An 11,138-nucleotide genomic window follows, 5' to 3' on the forward strand; every position below is an offset into this window, starting at 1 on the left:
TTATCTTTCCCTGGGAAAAGCGATAGTCTTACGTTCTTTACTGCACTTCCTGAGGACAGACAGAAATCATGAATGAGAAATGAGAGAGTGGCTCCATAAGCCACCAGCAAAGAGCCCATTCAAGCGAGGGGAATCACAGGAGAAAAACCCCGGCAATACGCAAACAGTCCCACACCCGGCACACGGCTGGACTTTGCAAGGCACTACACTGCCCAGCACAGCAGCCACGAGCCACATGTGGCTATTTAAGTTTATAATTAGATTAATTAAAGTTAATTAAAATTGAGAGTTCTGTTCCTCAGTCACACTAACCACATTTTAAATGCTCAATAGCCACATATGTCTAGTGGCTACACTCTTGGACAGAGTAGAACATTTTGATCATCACAGAAACTTCTGTTGGTTAGAGCTAATGGAGAAAATTAACTGGCTTATCCCATATGTAAAGATGGATCAACATTAAAAAAGTGTAAGTGAATTGCACAGTAACAGATGAAAGAGAAAGATGTATTCATCTCAAATAAATTAGACAAACCATTCCCAGAACTTAATTTCAATAAAATATGCACCCAATACTCTTGTAGAAAAAAATTACAAATTATTATTAAATGAAATAAAACACTAATGCAAACATGGCAAGGTGTAAAAATTCAATTCAGGCATTCATTATAATATTCTCTGTAATTTTCTGTATGTTTGAAATAGTTTACTATGAATTTTAAAGTACAATATATTAATACAAATACATTTAATTTGGCCGGACTCGGTGGCTCATTCCTGTAATCCTAGCACTCTGGGAGGCTGAGGCGGGCGGATTGTTTGAGCTCAGGAGTTTGAGACCAGCCTGAGCAAGAGCAAGACCCCGCCTCTACTAAAAATAGAAAGAAATGATTTGGACAGCTAAAAATATATATAGAAAAAAAATTAGCTGGGCATGGTGGCACATGCCTGTAGTCCCAGCTACTCGGGAGGCTGAGGCAGGAGGATCACTTGAGCCCAGGAGTTTGAGGTTGCTGTGAGCTAGGCTGACGCCAGGCAATCTAGCCCCAGCAACAGAGTGAGACTCTTTGTCAAAAAAAAAAAAAAACATTTAATTTGCCTTTCCAGTAGGCTGTGATACCCACAGCTCTTCCATCTTCCAACACGAAGAGCAGTACCTGCCCGAGTGCAGGTGTAGGTGTTTTGCCGGTATTTTACCATCATCATCAATTGCTCACCGGCCTCAGGCCCAGCACTACTCCACTTGTGGGAACTGCGGGACCACGTGGAAAGCCAAGCGCAGTGAGGGTTGGAGCGTGGGCAGAATCATCTCCCGCCCAGGTCAATGCCTGTCGTGCTGCAACAGCGACACCTAATGGTCAGTGTGGGTACTGACGTGCGCTCTGCGGTCTGACGCGCTGGGGACCGCCGCCCGGATGCTGCCGGATGTGTTTTGGGTGGCCCGTTCTTCTAGAAACTCTGTGCGGAAGAGAATGAAGGACCCAGAACTGGAGTGGTTATAGTTGATCAGCTCCTTTCTCAGTTATCCAAAACAGACGAACGCCCCCTAGGAGACCTGAACTACTTTAGAGGATCTAGATTGTGCTTTTCCCTCCCCTTCCAAAAGTTCAGGGTCACGTCCTGTGTTCTGGAGAGCTTCCTCCCAGTATCCTCGCTGGCACTAAGGCAAGTGTTTGAAGCCCTTTAAAATGAGTGCCTTAAACCCAGATTTGAAGTGATATTTGAGAGGGACAACTATTTCTGTAGCTGGGTAGGAAGACACTGCATGGTGTGGGAATACACACCTTTTTCCATTTTGAAGCAGATTGGTCAGTGATTGGTGCTACACAGTTGTGTTGGGGGAGTTTTTAAAAATCACAGAATGTCAGAGCTGGACAAGACTTTAGAGTTCATATTACCACTTCCCCACAAGGCATCTGAATGTCCAAACATCTGAGAATGTACATGTGGCTAAGAACAAAACTGACCCAATAATACTAGCATTTCGAACATTACACACAGGACATATAAAATGAGTATGCATTTCTGAAATAGGCAACACACCATGTGATGAGGCAGGCCTTCTCCTTCCATGCCCATTTGTAAACGCTCTAAATCTGCATGATTAGAACGTCACTAATGAAACTGATTGCTTCCTTGCTTTGACATTGAAATCATCAGCAGCCTGACTACTTTGTCCTTCAAAATTACTGAAAAGCAACATCTTCATGGAGCACCAGTCATGTGCAAAGCATGGTCACAGAGGCTGCAGAGTGTCCATCAGTCACTGCCTCCAATTAGTTTCATAATTTACTTGGATAACAGTATAATAATACCTAATCACCAACATTTTGTGCAGGAACTCTATCAAGCACTGCCCTTGGGGCTTTACTTATAGCAGCTCATTTAATCTTCTCAATGATCCAATATGTCAGATACTCTTTGCATCCATTTTACTGATGAGAAAGCTGAGGTTCAGAGACGCTAAGGTACTTTCCAAAGAACACACAGCAGATGGTAGAAGGTAGAGCTGAGATTTGCACGTAGATTGCCTGAGGCCAAGGCCAGTTCAATGAACCGCAAACTAGCAGGTAGCAAAGAAGCCCCATCCAACCACTGCTTACAGTGTAACGGGAAAGGTCCTGGGTTGGTGCCTGGCCCTCACAGGTAGGGCCCAGTCCTTCCAGCTAGTGACCTTGGGCTAGTCATCCCTGCCAGCCTCAGTTTATTTAATCTATAAAATGGGACTTAACCTACCTCACAGCACCGTGAATTAATATGAAAACTACATAATAGGGTATATGGGAATGTGTTTGATTAATGCCAACGTTCTGCACAAATGTAGGGTATCTATATTACCATATATTCCCCCCTGGTTTTACTTAACCATTTTTAAAAGCTGCTTCCTAGCAATGGCTATCTTTACTCAGAAAAACTTTTGAAATTTTGCTTATTTATTGCCTTATGAAATGTTTGTGTTCATACTCTGTGTGATCATCTAAAAAGTCATTCTTGACTCATTTTTACCACATATAATGCTGAAAAAAAAAGATTGGTGCTGGCTCTTGATTTATGAGCCATTTTGAGCGAATGCCATGATGTCTCAGAGCTGGGTTAAGGCTGTGGGATTCATGGATAAGATTTAGGTGTTTAGGCCGGGCGCGGTGGCTCATGCCTGTAATCCTAGCACTCTGGGAGGCCGAGGCGGGTGGATCGCTCGAGGTCAGGAGTTTAAGACCAGCCTGAGCAAGAGCGAGACCTCATCTCTACTAAAAATAGAAAGAAATTATCTGGCCAACTAAAAATATATATAGAAAAAATTAGCCTGGCATGGTGGCACATGCCTGTAGTCCCAGCTACTCGGGAGGCTGAGGCAGAAGGATCGCTTAAGCCCAGGAGTTTGAGGTTGCTGTGAGCTAGGCTGACGCCATGGCACTCACTCTCTCACTCTAGCCTGGGCAACAGAGCGAGATTCTGTCTACAAAAAAAAAAAAAAAAAAAAAGATTTGGGTGTTTATTTCATATTTTTTCCATTAACAACCAACTGTCTTTTTAGTAAACCTCGTTTTTTAAAAATTAAATAGACCCATTACTGGATAAAATGATGATCCCACTAAGGTGAATTTGGGCATGGAAAGTGTGGTATGATAAAAATGACATTTGTCATAGCAGATGAAATAATGTACATAATTTTTATACTCAGTATGGTGTAAAATAACAGCAAGACATTTATTCTTGCTGCTGAAGGGGACGTGCAGGTCCTCTGTCTGGATGTGGGAGGTTCCCGTGTCACGCAGGGCAGGACGCACACGAACCATTCCTGCCTCAGCTCCCAGGAATCGCGACAGAGAAGAGCTCGCGGGGTGCACATCCTGGACTCGGAAAGGTCTTCCTGCCCCCAGTCACTCCCACTTGCCCAGTCTTTCCTGAGAGCAGGTTTTGACAAGGATGTGAAGGAAGGGAGTGGGGAGGGAACGGGGCCAGGCAATGTCCCTCAGTGCACTGTCCCACCTCACTCTCTTCCCTGAGGCTGCCGGTGACCCAGCCCTTGGCAACTTCCCTGTGTCTGATGGTTGTGACAGTGAGCAGAGCAGGAAGACAGTAGATTTAGCAGTGAACGTCAAACCCCCACAGTATGACAGTAGGGGTGGGGGACATGGTGGCCCTTGCTGTCATCCCTCCCTAGGGGCATGGTGGCAGCCCTGGCCATCTGGCTTCCCGTTGTCTCTGTTCCGAGGCTCGTGTCAAGACTGTCCTCCTGGCTTCTCCAGGAGATGTTCCCGTCACTGTGGACACTGGAGCGGAAGAAGGTGAAAGCCACTTCTTGGGGTGTTTCTGGAGTCTTTCTGCCTGGCTGTTTGCTTTGAGGGGTCGTGGGCTTGTGAGGAATCAGGTGACCAACCATCCTGTTAGCCCCGGACTGAGGGGTCTCCCGAGAATGCAGGACTTTCAGTGCTAACCTTGGGACAGTCCTGGGCGGAATGGGGTGATTGGTCACCGAGGATAGCACCCTGCCTGCAGGACCACAAGTGGCTCTGGGTTCTTTGTCTCCCTTCGTTTAGTTACCGTGTTAGCCCTGGAGCTGCAAATGTGTCCAATGGCCTTGTGGCCCAGCGACTCTGCAGCTGCGTCGGCTGCACCGTAGGATCATGGGTGTTCTCTCCACGGCGCGATAATGACAGATGTTTGGCAGCCACTTGGGTTCGCTGTTTCTACAGCCCTTGTTGTGGTAACAACACCGTCGTGGGCCATCACCCCTAGGAGGGGCCCAAAACAGCCAGAACCCTGCCTGGGACTCACAGCCACACTGAGATTATTGCCACCAAAGTGGCCTCTCCTGGGTGAGACCAGGCTGTGCCTTCTTCAGCCCCTAGACAGCCGGCTGCCCTCGGCTTACCCAGAACCACAGCACAGCTGGTTCCCCGGCAGTGTCCCCGGGGCCCTCAGAGCTAAAGGAGTCCCAAGGGGTGGCCCTTACACCCTGGGGACACAGGGTGATTCAGGATACTGGCCACACCGGTTCACTCTCTTTTCTTTCTTTTTTTTTTTTTTTTTTTCCTTTGTTTTTGAATGTATTTTTTGGTTTTTCCCCTTTTTTTTTTCTTTTTTTTTTTTTGTCTTGTCTTAGTGTATCTTCTAAAAATCTTTCTCTTTTTAAAATGCAGCTTTATTGGGATATAATTTTATACCATACAATTCACCATTTAAAGTGTACAATTCAGTGGTTTTCAGGATAGTCACAACATTGTGCAACCAACACCACTATCAATTATAGGACTTTTTCATCACTCCAAAAAGAAACGCCACACCCTTTAGCCTTCGTCCTCTTACCTCCCCCAACACTGCCCCAGCCCTAGGCGCCCACTGGTCTGCCTTCTGTCTCTAGAGAAACAGCCCTCGGTACGTATTTCCTTTAATGTATGTTGGAAAAAACGTAGCGAACATATTGACCCAGGAGTTCACAGACTCTGCTGCGCAGGGACGTGCTGGATGAAACGGGGTGGGAATAAAACCGATGAAGGGGAAACACCAAGTCCACAGTGGGGGTCTGTGCGTGGCCAGCCCCGGGCAGGGGGCATTTCCTCCTGCTTTCTCTCTCTCTGCTGTCACTTTCTCTCCACTTACCCACCCCCATTTTTCAGTTGTTCCAGAAGGCTTTATTTCGAAGAATTCCTGTGTTCCACCTTGCCGTGTCCTTCAAACCCCCTCTGGTGGCCTTTTGGGGCTGGGCCTAAAATGGGAGGGTTGTCACCCTCAGGGATTTCCCAGGGGTGTTCATCAAAGGGCAAAGCCAACGGCCTCAGGCAGGGCAGGGCCCCGAGGGGTCAGGAGAGAGACCCAACACAGGGCTAACTCTGAAGCCAGCGTCCCAGCCATGAGAAGACCCCTTCTCGAGGACAGGCAGCCGGGGAATAGCCGGCATAGGCCACTGCGTGGGGATGTCCCCCATGCCTGCCCCTGAGGCTGACCCGGGCCCACACCACAGTAGGGCTGCCCCATCTGTGGTTTCAATTTGCATGTTCCTAATAACTAATACCGTTAAGCATCTTCTCAGGCGCTTACTGGCCATCTGTATCTTCTTTGGTGAAGTGTCTTACCCAACTTTTTAATTGGTTTGTTTGTTTTATTATTGACCTTTAAAAGCTCTCTATATATTCTGTGCATGCTTCCTTTCACACGCAGACATAAGCTTTGCAAATATTTTCTCCCAGTCTATGACTTGTCCTTTCATTCTCTTAACGGTGTCTTTCAAAGAGCACTCCAATCTATCAATTTGTTCCTCTCTATAGCACAAGTTCCAAAGCATGATCTCAGTTGTTTGTTTGTTTTGTGTTGCATGTGGATGTCCAATTGTTCTAGCACCATTTGTTAAAAAGACTGTCCTTTCTCTGTTGAATTGCCTTTGCTCCTGTGTCAAAAGTCAGTTGTCCTGCGCAGGGTTTGGTTTGGTTATATTTTCCATTCTGTTCTCTGGAGCTGTCGGCAGCCCCTGTTACAGGCAGTTTGACAGTTTGCTCAAGGGCGGAAGTGGTCTCTGCCACACGCTTCTCAGCCCTTGCCAAGGTCCCACCCCACCACACCTCCCAAGTTGAGTAAGAATGTAGTCCGTTTTCCACAGGACAGTCCCTGCCCTTTGGAGGAAGGTGGTTGCTGGCTTAAGTAAGCTGAGGCAGCCACCCCATAGGGCCACCCTAAGCTAGCTAAGCCCTCCCATCTCCCCAGAGGTCCCAGGTGACAACATGCTCTCTGCTTCACAGAGAAAATCACTGTCAATGAGTCTTCACACTTCCTGCCTCAGGGACTCCACTCCTTCCAACCCAAGTCAGTGCCCACCCCTCCCCCGCTGCCCCCAGAGAAGGAGCAGGGCCTTTCTCACTCCTAGCAGGTGCCGAAGCCCCCCCACTCCCTGGGAGAACTTGTCCCGTCATCATACCCTCTGTTTCCTGGGGCTGCAGCTGCCTACTTCCCATGACATTGAAACATGCTCCAAGCTCTTCCCTCAGAAAAATAAGCTTAAAAGTGGACAAACTTTCACCCCGTCCTTGACTTCCTATTGCCTATATCTTGCCTTTCTTTCAACTTCAATTCTATCCAACTCAGGGAGCATTGTAAGAAGTTCTACCATGTGCCGCGGACAGACCAGCCACGGAAAAGGTGCAGGAAACTCACATAGCACCAGGCTCCAGGCTTGCTTTCTCCGAGCTATGGCTCTTGTTTGCAAATAAAACAAATCCTCTGAACTTAGCTTAAACAGAAAAAAGAACTTTTTGATCAAGACCAGAGTGCCTTACTGAGCCACCTATGCCTGGGTGTGGCAACAGGACTTCAGGGAGAACTCCTCCCCACCCAGCCCGGCCCACCACAGCCTCCTGGCTCGGCAGAGGGACAGAGGGACAGAGGGACAAAGCCCGATGGAACGGCACAGATCCATGCACAGGCCTGAGGCCTGCCTGGACTGAGCACATATTCCGAATAGCCTTCTTTTCAACCATTTCCAATTATTTCTAATGTCCTTTATGCTAATTAACAAGGTTCTAGCATCTATTTCTGCACCAATCATTAAGGCTCCTCAGGTAACACCTCTGGAGTGAGGATTCCCAATTAGGGGCCTTCAGTGCCAAACAACCAAGCTGCAGGTGTAGACTAGTTACTTATAAACACATACTTACTACTATTTGCACTGGATTATTTTTAGAGTAAGTAAGTTACCATAAAGATGATACAAAATTGACCTTTGGCAAGTTACTTCTCTGTGCCTCAGTTTCCTCTTCTGTAAGATGGAATTAATGGTACCCCTCCCAAAGGTTGTTGAGAGGGTTAGACGGGGTGACCCAGAACAGCTCGTGCAGGGCACAACGAACCTGAGCCTTGTTTTGTGCTAGGCAGTAAGCTCTGTCAGGGCAAGACCTTCCCCACTGTCTAGAGCACAGGGCACATAGCAGACTCCTAAAATCATGTGCTGGGAAAATGAAGGAATGAACCCAGGCATTTTTTTTTTTAAGTATCTAAAAGGACAGAATAGCCCTGGGGCCACAGCTGCTCCTGTGCCTTGAGGAGTGACTCGGCCACCCCAGATGGGCGTCCCCTCAGGACCTCTGAGTTTCCTCCCCACTCTACCCTGCCGTGGACATACTAAGTCACGCACAGAAGTGCACGGCCCTCACCCACTAGCCCAGAGAAGGAGGCCCAGGGTCACGCAGGGCTCACCGTCCTGCCCCACGAGCCCTCCTCCCTCCCAGACGCTGTACGGAGGCTAACCTGTCGGAATACATAATTGTAATAATCCGTTGCAATCCTCAGCCGCTCAGCATGCAGTGGACAGCTGGGGGCCCGAGAGGAGGTGGGCGGGAGCCAGGCTGTGGGCGGCAGCTCTGGGAATCTCCCCGGGAGGGAAGGGGGTCTCCAACTGGGTTACAGGCCAAAGAATGTGAGTGACACGGTCCAGGGCATCCAAAGGATAACTGCCATTCTCTATGAAATATGAGGCTGAGCCCTAACCGGGGTGTGAACCCTGATGGCAGGGGCCATGAGATCGGGTCTTAGGGCGGAAGAAATAGGGAACCCTCCTGGCACTGCGGTTCCTAAATCACTCTGGGTAAATAAGCAAAGGAAAACCTCCCCAGGGCCCCAGGCAGAGCTTTGCCAACGATTCAAAGGTCAGCAAAGTCATAAATCAACTGCATTTGCACCAAACAGATCATGGAGAGTTATTTTGAAAATGACTTGGCCAAAAAAATTCCCTGGAGCTGAATCAACTCAAAGAGCTCAAACAGGGAAATGTCCATCATCATCCTCCTCTCCCAGGAGAGGAGGCTGCGAGGCCGCAGGGCCAAGTGTCCACAGCAAGGGCTGCCTCCTTGCACTTGTGAAATCCTAATCCCTGTTGGAGGACCCAGGACGGTCTTCACGGCCTTGGGGGCCGCAGGGGAATGGTTCTCCCCTGGAACAGCCACTGTAGCTGGCAGGGGCGCAGCTTCCCAGGGTCCTCCACCCCTCCCAGGAGCTGGGGCCTGCACAGAACTTTCCAGCAGCGGAGCCAGGCGCCCTGCTCATCTGGACTGTGCACTCAGGCTAGGGCTGACATCCGGGGCTACCTGGCCAGTGAGGATTTTCTTTCAATGAAATATACATGCATGTACGTAGGGGAAAAGGTCTGGAAGGATCCACATTGGTGCTATCAGATAGCACTTCAAGATGCCTGAATTTTATGAATAATGAGTGTATATTTTATTTTTCATTAAATACAGTATTGCTTAGCAAAGTTTTTTTTCATGTTACCAAAGTTATCAACTACAGAGATTTAGAAAAATAGAGATCAAAAGGGAGAGAGGGTCACCTGTAATCAAAGTCCTATCACCCAGTTATATACTGGTGATCTTTTAGTGAGTTTCCTTCAGTTCTTGTCTAAAATATAAAGTCCTTAGCACGGTCCCCTAGTGGCTGTTCCAAGAGTTCACCCCTGTTTTGTTTGGTGTTTTTTTAAATGGATTTATGGGGTACATGTGAAGATTTGTTACATGGATATATTGCCTGGTGGTGATGTCTGAGCTTTTTCGTGGAATCAGCACCCATTCGGTACCTTCTGCCTGTCCTCTCCTCTTCAGTCTGTTCCAGACAGTGTATGTCCTCATCCTAGCCAGAGGTGGGCTGAGACTCAGGCTGGATCAACTGTGGTACTTCCTTATCCCACAGTGGTTGGTCCGAGGAGAGGCACATGACTCAAGCCAGGCCAATCAAGATCCTTCTCTGGATTTTTCTGAGGCTGCCTCTCGAGTCCTTTAGCTGGAAGGGTATGTGCTTGAGTCAGCCAGCAGAATGGCTCTCACTGTGTAGGAAAAGCGTTTTTAGAAGGAGAGAGTGAACAGAAGGAAACAGGTGCAGAAGGAAACAGACAAGAGAGTTTTGACGGGGTTTCTAGCCTCTAATTCCAGTCAACCCTACAGCCACCTCCACCCCTGGCCTCCTACCATTTACTTTTGTGGCCTACACTTGTAGCCAAAGAACCTCATCTAATAGAAACCAGTATAACTGTAGAGCTACTGTAACCAACATTGCGTTTGGAAGTGAAGATCCAGGATGTGGTTTTCCCAAGCCCCTCAACTGCCCCCCCACCCTGTTAGCCTCTTGCATCAGAGAGGCAGGGAGAGCCCAGGGAGGCCCCACTCAGTCCTCCCGGGGCTGCAGGGGCCACACCCTCAGGCAGAGGCCCGGGGCCAGCCCCTGCCCCAGATGCAAATGGCCTTTTCTAGCTACAAAGTGTGTGTGTCTTGGGCTCTGACTTCTTTTACGCAACATTTTGTTAGGAACACACTCTAGCTATTGAGAATGTTCTCTTGCTTATCTTTTTGGTAACTCCATGCAAGGCTCGATTCCTGGGTGTGTGGCCTGTGCCATTGCACGGGGCCCTGCCCTTAGGAGGACCCCATACTCGGTTTCATGCTCTGCTGTCACCATCTTGAAATTCTTAAACATTTTGAACAGGGGGCCCTGCATTTTGGTTTTGCACAGGGCCCCACACATTATGTAGTTGCTCCTTGCATTCCCTCAGGGTGGGTGGGACCTGTGATTCCAATGAATTGCTCCAGTTCCCAGAACTCCCTTCCCCCCACACACGCTCTCCTCAATGCTCTTCTCCCCAGCCCAGCCCTTTAAGTGGACTTTTCTCCCAGATGCAGGCACCTCTGTGGCCTCATCCGAGCTGTACCCACAGCTGAGTGCTATGTCAGACCAAAGCTGGGTTCATTTTATTTGGAACAGTGCCACATGCCTGAATCCCTTGCTTCTGCCCCTCAATGCCAACATTCTGCAGTTCTGCCTCAAACCACCTTCCGAGGCCTCTGGGAAAGCTGGTCTGAGCAGGAGGGAGCTGGGCTGCAGGTTTAAACAAGCAGAGCTGCTTTTTGAGATGGCTTCATAGTTCCATAACCAGGATTTCAGAAGTCTAGGAGACAGGCCAGCAGCCCGTGCCCATGGGAACCACCTGCTGAACACCCAGCAAAGGTAAGTCCTCGCCATGGGCCTCGCTGCTTCTCCTGGGAAAGGGGGGCTCTGGCCCCTCGCCTCCCCCCAAGGGCAGAACAACACTGAACTGCAGCTGCTGAGACCGGCCGCAGCCTCAGTCTTCATGCCACCACATGTAATGTGACAAGCCAATCTAC

The sequence above is a fragment of the Eulemur rufifrons genome, chromosome 15 (assembly GCF_041146395.1).
Source record: "Eulemur rufifrons isolate Redbay chromosome 15, OSU_ERuf_1, whole genome shotgun sequence".
In the NCBI taxonomy this organism is placed as follows: Eukaryota; Metazoa; Chordata; class Mammalia; order Primates; family Lemuridae; genus Eulemur; species Eulemur rufifrons.